This window comes from Hylobates moloch, unplaced genomic scaffold (assembly GCF_009828535.3).
Source record: "Hylobates moloch isolate HMO894 unplaced genomic scaffold, HMol_V3 SCAFFOLD_2, whole genome shotgun sequence".
Lineage (NCBI taxonomy): Eukaryota > Metazoa > Chordata > Mammalia > Primates > Hylobatidae > Hylobates > Hylobates moloch.
The window spans coordinates 166,424,252-166,443,768 of NW_026652277.1; the positions used below are offsets into that span (position 1 = coordinate 166,424,252).

The 19,517-nt window shown below is 42.8% G+C and overlaps 1 protein-coding gene and 1 pseudogene across 1 annotated transcript in view; one reads left to right on the top strand and one right to left on the bottom strand.

Annotated features, from left to right (window-relative positions):
• The first annotated feature begins 174 nt into the window (after window positions 1–174).
• The window catches only part of TULP4 (TUB like protein 4), a 286,724-nt gene continuing 267,381 nt past the window's right edge, over window positions 175–19,517 (top strand). The window contains exon 1 of the mRNA XM_032161426.2: window positions 175–792. The gene's annotated coding sequence lies outside the window, so the exon portion shown is untranslated. The remainder of the gene's footprint in view (window positions 793–19,517) is intronic.
• The window catches only part of LOC116476989 (signal recognition particle subunit SRP72-like), a 61,958-nt pseudogene continuing 48,079 nt past the window's right edge, over window positions 5,639–19,517 (bottom strand).

A 19,517-nucleotide genomic window follows, 5' to 3' on the forward strand; every position in this document is an offset into this window, starting at 1 on the left:
GGGCCGGGCGCCGCGCAGTCCCGCGGGAGGGGGCGCCGGCCCGAGCGCCGTCCCTGCCCCGCCGGGCGTGTGTCCCCCTGCGGCGGGCCCCGGGGTCTGCGCGGCGGGCTTGGTGGGCGCGGCGGGCGGGGGTCGGGGCGGTGGCTGCGGGAGTCTTGGGAGGGGGCGGCGCGAGGGGGCGTCTGACCCGGGCCCGGCGGCCGTGGCCGCTGCTTGGCTGTGGGAGCCTTTTGTCTCCGCGTGTGAGAAAATGGGGCGAAAGCTGAGCGCGAGGCGGGCGTGCGTGTGGGGTGGTGCGTGTGGTGTGTGTGTGTGTGTGTGAGATCGGGAGGCGTTTGGCTTGGAGCCATTTTTTTTTTTCTTGATTGTGGAGACAGAAAATCCCTGAAAACGGTTTCCCCAGGGAGACTGGGCTGCGCTCCTCCTCTTCCTCCCCGGCGTCGGGCCCGAGCGGCTTCCCCGGCCGCGCCGCCACCTCCCCTGCCGGGCCCGTCTCCCCAGCCCGCCTGCCCCACCTTCCGCGAAGCCCCCGGGCGAGCCGGGTGTCTGCAGAGCGGGCCCGGTCACCTGTCGTGGCAGCTGCATGGAAATCCCAGCGCTTCTGCTGTCTGGAGTCTGTGCTGTTTCCTCCGGCAAATCACGGAGATTCTGCTCCGAGCACCAACCCTTCCTCTTTGCCATGCGCTCCACAACACAGAGCAGGACGCAGATTCCGAAGTTTGACCCGCTTGGGGCAATTAGCTGGGAGGTGTCTGCTTCTTCCTGTGGCGACACCGCTTCAGGGATGAGAAGGTGAGGGTGGTTTGGCTTTGTGGAAGGAAACGAGGGTGACAGCTCTCTCCCGGGTTAAGGTTTGTTGGGGTCCTATTCCTTCTACCTGCTGAACTACCCTTGTCATCAGAAAGTCTGTTAAGACTTTCCCGTCGGGTATAATCAGCTCCCCTCGCCAGGAACTGTCTCCTGGATCTCTTTGGGGTCTCCCCCACCCCCCTTTTGTTTTACAGTAGTTCAGCACCTTAAGGATATCCTTTAAGTCATTGCAATAGGCAGGTTTATGAAAAAGCACAGAGGAAGTTATTTCTAAGGTTTTGAAGGACGTAAAAGCCCGTTGCAGGTGTGGGTGTGGGTCCCTTCCTTTGTGCCACTTCCTCCGTGTCTGGGGTCTCCATTTCTTAGTTGAAGTTCTTGCAGACAAACCCGCTGGGAATGGTCCGGTGGTCCTGGAAAGTTCTCCCCGAGCTCCGCAGCGCCAGATTGCTGGGGCGTGAGGTTGTGATGGATGAGAAGTGACAAGGCACCTTGCACATAGCCACACTGCAATCCAGAGAGGCCATGGGCACACTCATCTCGCGTTGTGCAGTGATAGCCATGTTCTGAATGGGAGAGTCACAAGTGTCCTGTCTTCTAGTGAAGTCCTTGATAGGTAACTGGCATGGAAGTGATGATATGAATAAATTGTGAATAGCTAAATTTGATGTTTAGTTCCTTAGTTTAAAGAATAGTACTTAATTTGTGTGGAAGTTGTTAGACGATGTGGATTTCCTTTAAGAATTTTAAGAGCTCTATATTAGGGCTGTGGAAGTAGCAGGTTTATTTATTTATTTTTGGTTTTGTTTTTTACATGATGTGGGGAGGTGTCGGCTTCCAGAGTTAAAGTCAGTAGTGCTGAATTAGAGGGAGGAATACGGGGAAAAATGTTTTCAACACAATGGAACTTTCATACATGGAAGATGATTAGGAAGTCATGATTGCTTCCTGTGGTTGAGAAATACGAACTTTATGCATTTACTATTGTTTATTTTAAAATAATGTCCTCTTCATTTAGAAAGTTTGTGTATATAGGCTGGGCGCAGTGGCTCACGCCTGTAATACCAGCACTTTGGGAGGCCGAGGCGGGTGGATCACGAGGTCAGGAGTTCAAGACCAGCCTGGCCAAGTAGGTGAAACCCCCGTTATCTACTAAAAATACAGAAAATTAGCCGGGTGCAGTGGCAGGCGCCTGTAATCCCAGCTACTCGGGAGGCTGAGGCAGGAGAATCGCTTGAACTCGGAGGGCGGAGGTTGCAGTGAGCTGAGATCGCGCCACTGCACTCCAGCCTGACAACAGAGTGAGACTCCGTCTAAAAACAAACAAACCAAAAAGAAAGTTTGTGTGTATAAATCATATTTATCTTTCAGCCTTGCATATGGAGCTCTAAGAGTGGCAGTTTGGTTATTCACAGTTTTTTACCTACCAAAACTCTGAATAGAAAAAGATTTTTAACCCATAAAGCAATGTGTGGTACCTGAAGCCTGTTTTAAATGGAATCATCCAACATTGATGCTGAGATAGCGAGTAATGAAAGAAGGGTCAAGAGACAGCAGCCTTCCTTCAGGCCAAATTTCAGCCCTCTCACTGGATAGTTTATAGGACTGTGGGAAGCCCAGGTTTTCTTTTTGATTTTGCTGTAGATTCCAGTATCTGAATTCAGGAAGGTTTGTGGAGTGGCTACCATGTGCATGGCTAAGCTAGGTCGGAATGTTTCTTCATCTGTTCTACTCATTTACAACATCAATTAACAATCTCCTGGAGAGAGTGAACTATGCATGTGATTTGTAAAATGCATTTAAAAACTGAGTACAACCTCTTAAGAAATGCTGCGATTTAGTTACTGCATGGGTTTCTGTTTAGGATTCTGTGAAGCATTTCAGTATTACCAAAAGCCTTACAGAAATTGTACATTTGTCTTTAGTGAGACTGCATGGAATATGTAATTAAAATGTCAAATTTCTTTTAATTTGGCTGAGATAATGTTTAGTTACTAAATTGTAACATACTAAACATACTAATTTTTTTGTGGTAAAATGTACATACCATAAAATTTATCATCCTGGCTGGGTGTGGTGGCTCACGCCTATAATCCCAGTACTTTGGGAAGCTGAGGCAGGTGGATCCCTTTAGGCCAGGAGTTCGAGACCAGCCTGGCCAACATGGTGAAACCCTGTCTCTACTAAAAATACAAAAATTAACCAGTTGTTGTGGCACACACCTGTAATCCCAGCTACCTGAGAGGCGGAGGCAAAAGAATTGCTTGAACCCGGGAGGCTGCGGTTGCTGTAAGGTTGCAGTGAGCAGAGGTTGCACCACTGCACTCCAGCCTGGGTGACACAGTGAAACTCTGTCTCAAAGGAAAAAAAACAAACTTAAATTTTAAGTGTACGGTTCAGTAGCATTAGGTACATTCACGTTGTCATGCAACTATCACTTCTGTCCAGAACTTTGTTCAGAGTCCCAACTGAAACTTCAGACCTGTTAAACCCCAACTCCTTTTCGCCTCCCTGCAGCCCCTGGAACCCACCCCTCTATTTTCTATCTCTATGAATTTGACTACTCTAGGTACCTCATGTAAGTGGAATTACACAGTATTTGCCCTTTCATGACTGGCTTATTTCACTTAGCGTGATGTCCTCAGGGTTCATCCATGTTATAGCATGCGTCAGCATTTGCATCCTTTTGTTCTTGCTGTTGTTTCTAGAGACAAGGTCTCACTATGTTGCCCAGGCTGGTCTCGAACTGTTGGGCTCAAGCAGTCCTCCCAGCTAGGCCTCCCGAAGTGCTTGGTTTACAGGCATGAGCCACCACGCCCAGCCGAATTCCTGTCCTTCTAAAAACTGAATAATATTCCATTGTATGTATATACCACATTTTGTTGATAAACGTTCTAGATTTTTGTATACTAAATGTTAGTAACTGTGGTACTTCATGATGATCAGGAACCTTGTATTTGACCTTAGTTAAGACCATGAGGCAATGATCAGGAACTCTGACTAGAAGTTATAGAACACTTATTTTATTAAAACAAATTTAATTAAATTCGTTAAAACAAATTCGTTATTATTTAATGCATAGAAACTCTTTATTTTTTTATTTATTTTTATTTTTATTTTTTATTTTTTTTTGAGACGGAGTCTCGCTCTTTCACCCAGGCTGGAGTGCAGTGGCGCGATCTCGGCTCACTGCAGGCTCCGCCCCCCGGGGTTCACGCCATTCTCCTGCCTCAGCCTCCCGTGTAGCTGGGACTACAGGCGCCTGCCACCTCGCCCGGCTAATTTTTTGTATTTTTAGTAGAGACGGGGTTTCACCGTGTTAGCCAGGATGGTCTCGATCTCCTGACCTCGTGATCCGCCCGCCTCGGCCTCCCAAAGTGCTGGGATTACAGGCGTGAGCCACCGCGCCCGGCCAGAAACTCTTTAAAATAAGGACCCATGGGGGATAAAACCAGTAAGTGTGTTAAATCCTTGTTGGGTCCTATCACTTCCCTTCTGTATGGATAATGACATTACAGCACATCTTCCTGAAATTGCGGCTAATGCAGATGTTGTTTTTATTTCCCAGCTAATGTTGTAGTGGTGGTATATTTTGCTGAATGGAAGGGTATATTCATTTATAGGGCTCCTTTAAAATTCAATAAAGCTTAAAGGGAAATGTAGGTAAATGTTAATAGAATTCCAGTATGGGAAAAGTCTTTCTAAGCTTAACACCAAATGGAAACCTATAAAGTAAAAGATTTGACAGCAATTTTTACGGCATATGTTATTTTCAGTGTCTGTATAGTGAAGAATGGCATGAGCAAAAAGACAAATGACAAACTGGAAAAATACGTGCAACATGTATTAAGCATCTCAATTTATATAGAGTCGTAAAAATCAATAAGAAAAAGATGAACAGTTCATTAGAAAAATGGGCTAAGGACACGAACAGATCTTTTTTTCTTTACATTTCAACTTTTTATCATGTAAGTCTTTTTTTTCTTGTGGCCATTCATTTAATTAAGTGAAGAACATCAGTGTATTAAGAAGGTTCCTCTTTATCACATGATATTTCTAAGCAGATATTTTGGAATGCTCAGAAGATTCCACTTTCAGTCACCTAAGGCCTCCTAAGACATAATTTAAAGTGGGACTTGAACAGAAAGAAGTGTCTTCAGACTCTAGCTGAAATAGTAGAAGTAGTTTCTGTTTAAATCCTGGAAAGCCTTAGATAAGGTTTGTGAAACTGAAAAAAGATCAAATCAGCACACACAGATAAAGGATACAACAGATACCAAGATGGGTAAATGCCCAATTATTTTCTTTTTCTTTTTTTTTTTTTTTTGAGATAGGGTCTTGCTCTGTCACCCAAGCTGGAGTGCAGTGGCCCCATCTCGGCTCACTGCAACCTCCGCCTCCCAGGTTGAAGCAATTCTGCCTCAGCCACCCGAGTAGTTGGGACTACAGGTGTGTGCCACCACACCCAGCTAATTTTTGTACGTTTAGTAGAGACAGGGTTTCACTGTGTTGGCCAGGCTGGTCTCGAACTGCTGACCTCGTGATCCGCCCACCTCGGCCTCCCAAAGTGCTGGGATTATAGGTGTGAGCCACCACGCCCGGCCATATTTTCAGTCCTCATAATCTGTACAAAGCTATGAGGCAACCAGTAGGCCATATCTCACTAGGCAGACTTTGAGGAAGATGTTTTCCATTTGAAACACAAGAAATTATTTATGAAAATATGGAGATGAAGAGGGAGCAGTTCTGTGCTTCTTGCTGTGTTACCTTTATTATATTCCTAATGTCACCGAGACTAGTTTAAAAACAGCCTTCAACAAGAATATTCTCATCACCAGCCACCTTTTCCACCTTTCTTCTTTTTCTGTTGCTGTTTCTTTTTTATTGCTTGAGCCCCTGCAGGTTTCTGTTGTCTTGGGGGTATGATGTTACTTGTAGAGGCAGATAGTGTCGCTGCACTGCCAGATCTTGGGGAGGTGGGTGGGCTACTCACAGTTTTTCTGGCATCCAGTTCAGATGAAGTTCCTGCAGTTGCTCCCTGGGTCCCTTTTCCAATCTGATCCTTCTTTTTACCCTTTCTTCCTGGTAGAAAGAACATTCTTGCATTGGCAGCCATCTTTCTGGATCTGGGGTAAACTTTTGGGTCATAATTCTTAGGCAATTTTCCCTTCTTTTTCTTTTTCAAGTCTCCCTTTCCTTGTTCCTTTGGTTGACTATCTCTAGTAACTTTTCCACCCTTCCAAATGTACATAGCAGCAGGAGAATTTTCAAGAGCCTCAACATCTACTTTTTAGAGACGTACTATCTGATAATGGCAAATGTTTACTAAGAGCTTTGCCTTTCTCTGGATCTACAAGTGAGTAAGCAGAAATAAGCTGTGCCAGGGTGTGAATATCTTTTGGATTTTGTTTCCGTAGCTGTTCTAAGGTCACTAATTGCCTCCTCCCACCCATATTTGAGCTTGAAGTTTGCAGCTTCTTTTATCAAGGACAAATGAGCAGGAGATTTGAGCTGATGGTTTTGATACCACCGGATAGCTTGTGTGAAGACCTCAGTGGTACTATTAATATCTTCTTTGTGGCTACACATGGTCACTAATGCAGACACCATGCCTGGTTTCTGCTTTAACTCCTCTCTGCTTCTCAATATTAGACATGCTAAGAAATATTCTCTTGAGAAATTTTCAACTGTGCCATGGTCAGCTTAATTTCAACTGCATTTTCTTTATGCTGATCTGAAAATTCCTGAAGCAGCTCTGTTGCTTTTGTGTGCTGCTTTTCACGCAGAGCTGGGCAGCTTGGATTAACATAGGTAAGAGATGCTTGGGACTTTGGGAATGTAAACTGGCAGATATTTTGAGGCATTGTTCGGCCTGGTTTGTGTACATAGCAAGTAATGCCTTGTTAAATTGTGTTTTTTTTTGTTTTTTGTTTTTTTTTAAGATGGTGTCTCGCTCTGTCACCCAGGCTGGAGTGCAGTGGCGTGACCTTGGCTCACCGCAACCTCTGCCTCCCTGCTTCAAGTGATTCTTCTGCCTCAGCCTCCCGAGTAGCTGGGACTACAGGCATGCTCCATCACGCCCGGCTAATTTTTATATTTTTAGTGGAGACGGGGTTTCACTATATTGGCCAGGCTGGTCTCGAACTCCTGACCTTGTGATCCTCCTGCCTCCGCCTCCCAAAGTGCTGGGATTACAGGCATGAGCCACCGCGCCCGCCAGCTTTGTTAAATTCTATAGCTTGTAGTTGTTTCTTGGAAAGCTTAAACTCTACTCTTTCTGCATTGGTTAATTTCACTTTCTTCTTGGAGTCAAAGACGTTTTGGTCCTTGTTAATGGTAACGATGTTATTTGCAATTACATCTAGTAACCCTACATCTGTTGGTTTTAGTTTTATTATTTGATTGTAAAGTTGCAAAGCCTCCTCTGTTTGACCCTGAAGCTGCAGAATATAGGCCATCTGGCCATGAGTGATGGCCAGTCCTGCCTGTGGGTCTTCCTCAGTCCCATCAGCGTCTTCTGATAATGAATGGTGGCAAAGACCTTCAGCTTTTTGTAGGATGTTCATGGCCTGGTTCAGCTGGCCGTGGTCTGTCAGTGCACATGCAATGTTGTAGCACAGCTCATGTGTGCCTTCTTGGAAGCCCAGGCTCTCTGGAGCCACTTTTTCCCAATTGCTTTGAGCTGCAACAACTGCTGAAGGGTTTGTTTTCCTCTCCTCATCATAATCATCGTGGGAGTTTCGGACAAGATCTCTTTATGCCACTAAGCATTCATCATAGCGTTCCAGACGGTTATAACACTTATCCATAAAGCTCCTTCAGTTTGTCTGTCTGCCGGTTGGCACTTTCTACTGTCTTCAAGGCATTCTCAATTCTGTTGAGCCTGTACTTGTAATATGCCTTTTCAAAGGAGAGAGAATTATTCGCTAACAGTTTGGTGCAAGTATTGATGACATTCAAGGCTTCTCTGAAACTTCCATTCTGGATAAGGCATATCACTTTACAATGCAGGCCAGTTACATCATCTTTGTTGATCTGCAGTATCTTATTGACAGTCTTGAGAGCACACATGAAGTTGCTGTTCTGGCCGTACCGGTTCACTTCACTCCACAGCGCGGGCACTGAAACTCCACCCTGCTGCTCACTGTCGCCCAGGCTGGAGTGCAGTGGCACAATCTTGGCTCACTGCAACCTCCGCCTCCGGGGTTCAAGCGATTCTCCTTGCCTCAGCTTCCCAAGTAGCTGGGATTACAGGTGTCCACCACAACACCCAGCTAATTTTTTTGTTGTTTTTAGTAGAGACAGGGTTTCACTATGTTGGCTAGGCTGATCTCGAACTCCTGACTTCGTGATCCGCCCGCCTCGGCTTCCCAAAGTGCTGGGATTGCAGATGTGAGCCACCGCACCCGGCCTATCGTGGAAATTTTAAAACATTGCTAACAGTGGAGACTGGTGTAATAAAGCACTGTATCTTGCCCAGCTTTGGCAATTTTAAAACATTACCAATTTTGTTTGAGCAGTACCTCTCATGTCCCTCCCCTTGGATTATTTTAAAGCAAATCAAGCTGTCATAATTTTGTCTGTAAATATTTTAGTACATGGCTTTAAAAGAAAAAGACCCCGGTCAGGCACGGTGGCTCACGCTTGTAATCCCAGCACTTTGGGAGGCCAAGGCGGGCGGATCACGAGGTCAGGAGATCGAGACCATGGTGAAACCCCGTCTCTACTAAAAAAATACAAAAAATTAGCCGGGCGTGGTGGCAGGCGCCTGTAGTCCCAGCTACTCGGAGAGGCTGAGGCAGGAGAATGGCGTGAACCCAGGAGGCGGAGCTTGCAGTGAGCCGAGATTGCGCCACTGCACTCCAGCCTGGGCGACAGAGCGAGACTCTGTCTCAAGAAAAAAAAAAAAAAAAAAAGAAAAAGACCCCTTAAAATAATTACAATACTGTTATCTTACCTTAAAAGTTTTTTCTTAGTATCATCAAATATCCAACCAATACTCCTTGACTGCAGTATATATTTGTGTGTATGTGTGTGTGTGGGCATGTACGTGTGTGTGTGTGTTTATATCATATCATATATACATATATGATTGTTTGAATTAAGATCCAAATGAGGTCCATACATTGCAGTTGGATGGTTTAAAGTCTCTTTTAACCTATAGGTTCTCTATCTTTTTTTTTCTTTGCAACTTTTTATTGAAGAAACTGAATTTTACTCTTTGCATCCTTGTAATGTAAAATATGTTCTTTTATTTCTTGTGTTTCCTATGCATTGGTAGTTCATTGTAGAGGCTTAATCAAAAGAATCCAATTTTATTTTTTTGTGAGGGCAGGATTATTTTCATCAGGAAGTCTTATTTCTTTCTTTTTGTGATACTAGCAACCATTCTTGAATGTTAACTTGGTCCATGAGTTCAGGAGGGATTACAATATGGTTACATCCTGGTCATTTAGTTATTAGCTGAAATAGATATATGTGTGTGTGTGTGTGTGTGTGTGTGTGTGTGTGTGTGTAGAAATTCTCCTTTGTCAATTATTTGGTTACCTTGAGGTATAGAGTGTATAGGAAGGGTGTGAAAAGTGTCTGATTATTTCCCTTGATTTACCAGTTTTCAAAGTTATGATTTGGTCCCCTAGTATCCCCCAGTGGTGATGGATGAGGGTTTTAAATTTTTTCTCATAACATTATGAACGCCTATTTTAGCATACGTGGTGTGTTTCAGTCCATTGCAGTTACTGTCCTTTCGATGCTCAAATTGCCCCCTCTTTGGGCAGTATAGGCTTATTTAGGTTGGCACCTGAGTCCTTCTGACATGTCTCTAGTAATCTCATAGCTTCCTTGCTTTATGGTATGATGAGATGTTTCAGGTTCATGTTGTATACTTTCTGTTCAGACAGAAATCAGAGCAGACCATTTTTAAAAGAAAAAAAATGTGCAATAAACAAAATGTTCAGTTTTACTAGTCATTAAATAAATAGAATTCAGAGCAAAAGTAGATACCATTTGTTGTGGACTGTTTGAGTCCTCCTACCCCCCTTCATATGTTGAAGCCCTAAGTCCCAATGTGATAATATTTGGAAGTGGGGTCTGTAGGAGGTAATTAAGGTTAGATGAGGTCATGAGTGTGGGGCCTTCATATGGGCTTAGTGTCCTTAGAAGAAGAGACACCAGAAGGCTTGCTTTTTTTCTCCCCATGTGAGCACACAGCAGGGTGGCAGCTGCCTACAAGCCAGGAGAAAAAGCCTCAGAATGAAACTTACCTTGCTGGTACCTTGATCTTAGACTTTTAGCCTCCAGAACTTCGGGAAATAAATTTCTGTTGTGGCCGGGCATGGTGGCTCTTGCCTGTAGTCCTAGCAGTGTGGGAGGCTGAGGTGAGAGGATCACTTGAGCACAGGAGTTTGAGACCAGCCTGGGCAACATAACGAGACTTTGTCTCTATTTATTTATTTTTTATTTAAATAATAATAAAACTAAAAACATAAAAGAAACAAAATAAATTTCTGTTCTTTAAGCCACTCAGTTTATGATTTTATTGCAGCCTGAGCAGACTTAAGACAGCATTTTTCAATGATTATGTTGGCAGTATAATTTAGACACAATTTTTTTATTTTTTTGGAGACAGGGTCTCACTTTGTCACCCAGGCTGGAGTGCAGTGGTGCGATCATGCTTACTGCAGCCTGGCCTCCCAGGTTTAAGCAATCTTCCTCCCTTAGCCTTCTGAGTAGCTGGGACTACGGGCACGTATCACCACACCTGGTCAATTAAAATTTTTTTTTTTGTAGAGATGAAGTCTCACTATGTTGCCCAGGCTGGTCTTGAACTCCTGGGCTCAAGGGATCCTCCTGCCTTGCCCTCCCAAAGTGTTGGGGTTACAGGTGTGAGCCACCGCACCCGGCCTAGACCCAATTTAGACCTTTATGGATTTGAAATGATTTGGTAAAGTTTAATATAAAGTATCATGTTATGATGACTTCTGCTGTTCCTTCTCTTGGTAATCTTATTATTTGGGCATCTCCTGGTGTGGAATGGGAATGATAAGGATGATGGTAATTCTCGGTGCTGGTGCAGATGAAGGGAGGTATGTCCTCTCAGATAGCCTAAGTAGACATTGATGCACTCATTCCAGATAGCTGCTGTTAGGTATCACAATGCAAAGTGTGCATAGCCTTCTACCCAGAAAGTCCACATTTAGCAGGAATTTATCCTGAAGAAATAGTAGGAAGTGTTAGAACAGATATATGTACATAGTAAAGAATAGGAAATAACCTTAGACAAGGAATGATTTAAATGGATTATATTACCTTCTTTGCATGCAGCCATTGAAAGTGATGACATGCATTTATAGTAACCAATCTGAAAAGATACCCATAATACTGAGTGAAAAAGATAGGTTACATAAACATAGGCACAGCACTTATATAGGCACAGAAGATGCTGAACAACTAGCCTTTGAAGGCTGAGCTGAGAGGATCTAAGCTTCAGAAACCACCTAATAGATGTTTGTTTAGGTCACCATGGTCTCAAAGACTGCACCAACTGGTTTAATTCTCCTGTCATAAGATTCAAGTTTCCTGGTCTGAGCATATGATTGACCTTGGGTAATTTGCCTACCCCTTAGGGGTGCGTGTGTGTGTGTGTGTGTGTGTGTGTGTGTGTGTGTGTGTGTATTGTTCTCAGTTGAGGTTTCCATAAAGACCATATAGAATGGGGACAGACTCACAAGGAGAGTTGAGGTTATTTTAACTAAAGAAAGGGGAAGACATTCCAGGAAGACAAGGAGATAGATGCCCACTACCTATTTAGCTAAAATTAAATACATTCTGGGCCGGGCGCGGTGGCTCACGCCTGTAATCCCAGCACTTTGGGAGGCCGAGGTGGGCAGATCACGAGGTCAGGAGATCAAGACCATGGTGAAACCCAGTCTCTACTAAAAATACAAAAAAAGATTAGCCAGGCACGGCGGTGGGCACCTTTAGTCCCAGCTACTCAGGAGGCTGAGGCAGGAGAATGGCGTGAACCCAGGAGGCGGAGTTTGCAGTGAGCCAAGATCGCACCACTGCACTCCAGCCTGGGCGACAAAGTGAGACTCCATCTCAAAAAAAAAAAAGAAAAAAAAATTAAATACATTATTTGCTCAGAAACATTAATCACCACATCTCCATAAAATTACTGCGAACTCTGATAAATATGTGCTTTCTTTTCCCTTTAGCCATCTCTTTACCGTGGTAGGATCTATGCCAGTGAGTCAGCTCTACTTGGTTTCTTGCTTTCATAGAAAATAATTGGTGAAAATTAAAATTTTGAATTCATGGATTTAAAAAATTATGTCTTTTTTCCTTTTAAATATGGCTAATTTAGAATCATATTTTTTCTAATGTAAGCAGAAATAACAGTCTCTATACTTATGTGGTGTCAAGGATACTCACCCGTGAGACAAAGAGTGTTTTAAGAATAGAATTGAAATGTAGTGTTTATGGAAAGCTCCAACGGTAATGGTGTGGTAGGTTATAGAGTGTAGGAAATTATTCTGTAGGTGTGCAGCGGTGCTGTGCAGAGGATATAGATTTATTTGAATATCTTTCTCACTGTTATTATTTTTAATCAGAAACACAATTAGAGTCAAAATGGATTTGAGAGAGCTTTGCAAAAGATACACACTGTAAGATACTGATTTCTCACTTTTTAAAAATTAAAGACTCAATTTAGACTGTAATGGATGGGAAAGGATTTGGAAACACGTTACATGGGGTATTAGGTTATTACCATTATTTCTACTGTTTCTTCCTTGTGTAGTTTTAACATGTATCCCAGTTTGTAATGGGCATATTAGATCCCCTGGGATAAAGTGCTTGTAGTGTCTGATCTATTAATGTCTGGTTAAGTCTAAGAATTTGATCCTTTAGGTCAATCATGGTTTATGAAAGATTTTTTAAGATTTTTGTGAAAGAAAGCTATGAAGTCTTATAGCTTTTATTTGTATGTTTCAGCTATTGATCCAGCTAGTTACTAGTTGGAACACTACATTCTAAAGACTCACTTGTATCTGCTTTCCAAAACTGTTGCTCAGCAATTTTGAATTCTACTTAAATGTTATAGAGTGTTGTCGCTGGGTTCAGAATTTTTTCATCCTACTGGATGTTTCTTTTATTAGTTTCTTGTCAAGGACAAAAGGAAGATTAGTTTAAACTTCTTGAGTCAGTTATACCTCTGATTTGTGTGTGTGAATGATTTTCAGCCCAGTTAAGGAAGTCAAGAGTTTTGTGTAGGAAACTCTTACAGGACCATGTTGTTCTCCCCTGCAACTGTGCCTTTCTACTATCTTTGGCTATTAAGAGTGTGTTTACCTCCATGGGGAAATGCACATCATTGTTACGAACAGCTACAAACCGAGCTGTTAGTGCTGGGGCAGTTTTAATATTCATGAAAAGTTGATCAGCAGTGATGTTACCATAGGCTGAGAAAATACACAGGATTATCTTTACACGTAATCAGTTCTTAAGCTTCAAATGACCCTCTTAGCCACAAAACTGGAGGCACAAATTCAGCTCCAATGGTTAGAATATCAAGACCTACATCATAAGAAGTTAGGCTTATGCTGTGCCCACAAAACCCATCAGCCAAAGCTGACATTTTCGGCAGAGTTACTGTTTAGAGTTGTTAAATAATCAGAGAATTTAACTGTTAACTGTATGTTAACAGATGAGAGAATGCCATTAAAATGTGATGCCTGGCCGTGCATGGTGGCTCATGCCCGTAATCCCAGCATTTTGGGAGGCTGAGTCGGGAGGATCATTTAAATCCAGCAGTTGGAGACCAGCCTGGACAACATAGCCAGGCTTGGTCTTTACAGATAATTTAAAAAGTAGCTGGGCATGGTGGTGCACCTGTGTCCCCGCTACTCGGAGGCCTGAGGTGGGATGATCGCTTGAGCCTGGGGAGGTTGAGGCTGCAGTGAGCCATGATTGTACCACTGCACTCCAGCCTGGGTAACAGAGCGAGACCCAGTCTCCAAAATAAATAAATAAGTAAATAAATAAATAAAAAGTGATGCCTGGATTTAATGTATCTGAGAGAAAGAGGTTTAAAGAGGTTGGGTTGCTCAGGTGTGGTGGCTCACACATGTAATCCCAGCATGTTGGGAGGTTTAGGTGGAAGGATTGCTTGAGCCCAAGAGTTGGAGACCAGCCTGGGCAACATAGCTAGACCTACTTCATCTCTACAAATAATTTAAAAAATTAGCCCAGTGTGGTGGCACGTGCCTGTGGTCCCAGCTAGGTGGGAGGCTGAGGTGGGAGGATCACTTGAGCCCAGGGAGGTCAAGGCTGGGTGACAGAGCGAGACCCTGTCTCAAAAAAAAAAAAAAAAAGAAGCGGTTGGGTCATAGGAGAAGCCCGTAAGATGAATGCGGTTGACACTGAGGTCACCTTTTCCAGGCCTTACAAGTGATTTGAGCCTTTTCCATTTTTATTCTTGTCATATTTTCCCATGAAATGAGAAACTCAGTCTTATGTTTCATATGTAGAAACTGCTTTTCTGAGTTAATGTTCTGTTGCCTGAATAATGAAATAAATAATCTAATATTTGAAATGCTTGGGGGTAATACACAATAACTCTTAATAAAAGACAGAAAGCTCACATTTTGCTTATCTTATTCCATTAGAAATTATTTTTAATACTAGGACAGAAGTGAGAATAAAAGTGGCACACATTCTGTTTTGTCTTTTTACCCAGCTTTGCCTCTGAGGGACTCGGGAATAAATTAGGTAGTGTAGGATTGGGATGCTGCCCAGAATCTATCTATTGTAGCTTACTCTAATGCATCAGTTCCCAGCCTTTTTGGATTTATGAAATTCTATTTGTGTTTGATTTTTGCATCTCCCTCCTCACAACTTCAATGGCTGTGACAGCCGAGTCTGTGTTATCAGTGGAGAGCAAAGTGCTGATAGGAACTCCACAAATTTTCTCTCTCATTCAATTTTATCTTAATTACATCAACCTTTAATTTTAACTATTACTTTCAGACTTTTTCTGGACCATTAACAAGCTGCTCAATTACATTGTTATATGGAATATGTTTATTTAAAGTTTTTGACCAATTAAAATGCCTTGAAAAATTTTGTGATACAGTGTAAAAAGTAGTCAATGATAGTGAGAATTGTATTTTATGTGCATTTTTGTCCAAGAAATTTGATAGAGTAACATTAAGTATCATTTGGTCCCTGCTAGGCTAAAACTGCTTCTTTTTTTGAGACAAGAGTCTTGCTCTGTCACTTAGGCTGGAGTACAGTGGCACAGTCATAGCTCACTGCACCTTGATTTCCCTGGCTCAAGTGATCCTTCCACCTTGGCCTCCCAAAGTGCTGTGATTAAAGACATGAGCCACCATTCCTGGTTAAGATGCGTTTCTTTTCTTTTTTTTTGTTTTGTTTTGTTTTGAGACGGAGTGTTGCTCTGTCGCCAGGCTGGAGTGCAGTGGCACGATCTTGGCTCACTGCAGCCTCCGCCTCCCGAGTTCAAGCGATTCTCCTGTCTCAGCCTCCCGAGTAGCTGGGACTACAGGTGGCTGCCACCACATCCAGCTAATTTTTGTAGTTTTATTAGAGACTGGGTTTCACCATGTTGGCCAGGATGGTCTCTGTTTCTCGACCTTGTGATCTGCCCGCCTTGGCCTCCCAAAGTGCTGGGATTACAGGCGTGAGCCACCATACCCGGCCCCAAAATGCTTTTCTTTAGAGAGATACATAGAAGCAATAATGTTTATGAGGTGCTTTGAAATCAGCTTTCTATAAATTTATTGTAAAATAGAGAAGTCTCGAGGTTGACCATATGGTTCAGAAATTGTAGGAGTATTGTTCTTAATTCTGAGAGCCTTGGGATACCACATTTTTTCTTCCCTTTCTTAGCTTTGTTTTCTGTGTTTTGCAAATACCTCTTGTCTCCTTGGCTGACTGATGGTCATATAAATGGAATCTCCTTGGCTGTCCTTCACCCATGTTTAGTTGGTGAAGTTCTTTCTCCCCCACATGACCAAGAAAAATGGCATGTGATTTTACTGATAGGGAATCGATCTGTTACTCTGATGTATACAAGACAGCCAAAACTTGATGTATACAAGAAAGCACTATCAGGTGAGTGATACCAATGATCTATGGAGTTCAGTTTAAGCCAATGTCTACACTCTTTTAATTTTCATCATTTATTCATTATTTATTACCAAACCTTTCACTAGATTGTTAATGACTAGCAGAATTGGTTTCGCTCCTTTGGTGTTGAGTGGTAAAGTGGACCCCAGATGAGATGTCCCAAGAAGGAGGCAGACAGGGGAGGCTGGGCTCATTCACAAATTAGATCACAAAAGAGCCCCTAGAAGTTAAGATTTAGTTAATTCCTTTCTCTTCATTTTGTGTCTGCCTGGCCTTAAGTACTGTCTGTTACCACATAATATTATTTTGAGAAGCAGACTATTAATATTTTATAGCATGGGTTTATCTAATGTTACTGGAAGATTGTTAATCAGCTGGGATGCATACCTTCAGCTACTGAATTTTTAGTTCGGTGGTTTAATACGGTCATACTCTTCTGTGTGAAAAATGATTTTGTTTCTTGGCTTCTATATTCATGTGTGGAACTTCATTGTCATGTGAGATTTACAAGCTTCTGCCTCTTAATTCTTAATATAATATAACTAATATTTTTAATATGATTCTAACTTAGACTTAATATAAACTATTTTTTATATATAGGGACATTTGAAAGAAGTACACTGTCTCTTCTAATTCTCTGGTCTCCTTGTACATTTAAAAACACACAGAAATAACAATCAAAAAATTCCTGAGATAGATTGGCTCTAATGTAAACTGCTGAGTGATGAGTAACTGTATTTTATTTTAAAAGATGCTTTTTCTTTGGATATGTGAGTCTCTCTCAAAATCCAGGTAAATGGGGCTCCAGGTGGGAAATGACTGCTCACCTGCATTGAAGCTTTTCCACTTCCCCCTTCTGGTGCTGATTGGCTGGTGCTGAAATTTGAGTCTAGTTTTGACAGTGCAGTCTTTGCACTCCTTAGTCTCTTCTCAGGACCCCCACTTCTGGTTTAACCAGATCACTATCGTAGGCACCAAGTAGCTAAGCTTGACATACTGAGCTCAAAGAGGAAAGGTTTTGGATTCTAGAAGATTTTGGTTAGGAATGGTCAGATTAAACAGAGGTTAGCTGCATTGAAGCTCCACTTTCTCTAGCAGAACTCTCAGGCTGCAGAGAACCCAGAGGGTTTGGATGGTTGGGATAAAACATGTAGTTGAAGGAGATTCTGAATGTGAGTTTGGACGGTTTTGAAATATGTGAAGCAGTTGTAGCAGATATAGCATCTAGGCCTGTAGCATTTTGTTTTTTTAAGTTTATGGAGTTTACTGTGTTACTGTTTTAACCTCTTAGGTGTATAAATATTTTTCATGGTTGGTTGCCTTGTAACTCTTATGTTCATGACATATTTTGATGTGTAAAAGTTTATTCTGTGTAGTCAAACCTATCAATCTTTTTTCCATTGTTTCTACCTTGATGATTTGCTTAGAAAGTATTTTTCCCATGGAATGTTTTTTCTTTTTTTTTCTTGAGCAGATGTTGGGTGTTTTTAATTTTTTTATGAGCTTTTATTTATTTACTTTTTTAGATGGAGTCTCGCTCTGTCACCTAGGCTGGAGTGCAGTGGCATGATCTCAGCTCACTGCAGCCTTTGCCTCCTGGGTACAAGCGATTCTCCTGTCTCAGCCTCCCAATTATCTGGGACTAAAGGTGCGCACCACCATGCCCAGCTAATTTTTGTATTTTCAGTAGAGATGAGGTTTCACCATGTTGGCCAGGACGGTCTTGATCTCTTGACCTCATGATCTGCGCACCTCGGCCTCCCAAAGTGCTGGGATTACAGGTGTGAGCCACCGCGCCCAGCCAGCATCTTACATAACTAGAGCATTTGTCAAAACTAAGAAATTAACATTGGTACATTATTATTAATTGAACACTAGACTTGTTTCAGATTTTGCCAGTTTTTTCTTTTTTTCCCCTTATTTTAGTGAAAGCAAGTTTATTAAGAAAGTAAAGAAACAAAAGAATGGCCACTCCATAGGCAGAGCAGCCCGGTTTTTTCACTAATGTACTTTTTCCAGGGTACCACATTGGATTTAGAAGGGGTAGGTTTTTCTATCCGTGTTTGTATAGAACTTTACAGCTTTACAATTCAGAGTCCTTTCACACACATATGGTAATTTAGATGGAAAATAATCTTGGGCATTGGTCTTATTAGACGCATCTGCTCCATGAAGCTTACGTGTTGGCAGGGATGCTGCTCTGCATGTGTGAGGCCACAAGAAACTTGGGCATAGACATCCCATGCAAATCGTCAGTCACTGCTTCTATTTTCCATTATTTGTTCATCTTAATTCCCTAAGATGTTTTGCTCTCACTCTGCTGTCTCGTTCTTCTTTTGCCTGGACCTGAGTGGAAAATTAGGATATGTTGTTGCTGATTTTTAAGTCTAGGAGAGAAAGTCACCCTCATTGTGAGGAAGGTTGTATTCCTATACATCACCCTCCAGGATCTAGGTGTGAGGCATGACCAGTCTTCCAACTTTATTGCCTAGGCAAGACATGTCGCCTGAACAAACACGTGTCTTACTCTTCAGATAGGTTTGAAAATCTCTGTGGCCTGCTCTCCTGTCTCTGCCCTGTCGTAAGTGGAGACAGATGGACAGAACTAAGACATGGAGAGGGCAGGCAGGGAATTAGGCAGAGCAGGCTGCATGTTGAGTGACTTCATGTCAGGTGGGCTGCCTGGTCAAAACAGCATTAGCAGGGAGGCCTTAGATGCCTCTGGATTTATTACCTTGTGGCTTCTCAGCTTACACCTGTTAATGTTAGTTGACCTGAGCTTTCTCATGAGTGACCAGTAGTAGCTTCTATTTGTGCATTCAAATAATCTCCCCTCTTTCTAACTAAAACACTTTTTTTGATTTTCTTAACATTTTCTGACCTATAAAACACCACTGCCCTGCCTTTCCATATAGAAGACAGAATCTGCCGAGCACGGTGGCTCATGCCTTTAATCCCAGCACTTTGGGAGGCCAAGGTGGGCAGATCACCTGAGATCAGGAGTTCGAGACCAGACTGGCCAACATGGCGAAACCCCGTCTCTACTAAAAATAGAAAAATTATTATCTGGGCATGGTGGCAGGCACCTGTAATCGCAGCTACTCGGAAGGCTGAGGCAGGGAGAATTGCTTGAACCCAGGAGGCGGAGGTTGCAGTGAGCTGAGATCGCCCCACTATACTCCAGCCTGGGTGACAGAGCAAGACTGTATCTCAAAACAAAAAGAAAACAGTGAGAATCTAATTATTGTGCATGCCTATGGAGGAGGGGTCAAGGAAAGAGTGGAGAAGGGAATCCTGGTTTTGGCCTCCAACCAAGTCATTAGTAAATCAATGGAGACAGATTCTTGCTCTGTGGCCCAGGCTGGAGTGCAATGGCATGATCTCGGCTCACTGCAGCCTCCGCCTTCTGGGTTTAAATGATTCTCATGACTCAGCCTCCTGAATAGCTGGGATTACAGGAATGCGCCACCATGCCTGGCTAATTTTTGTATTTTTAGTAGAGGTGGGGTTTTGCCATGTTGGCCAGGCTGGTCTCAAACTCCTGACCTCAAGTCATCTAC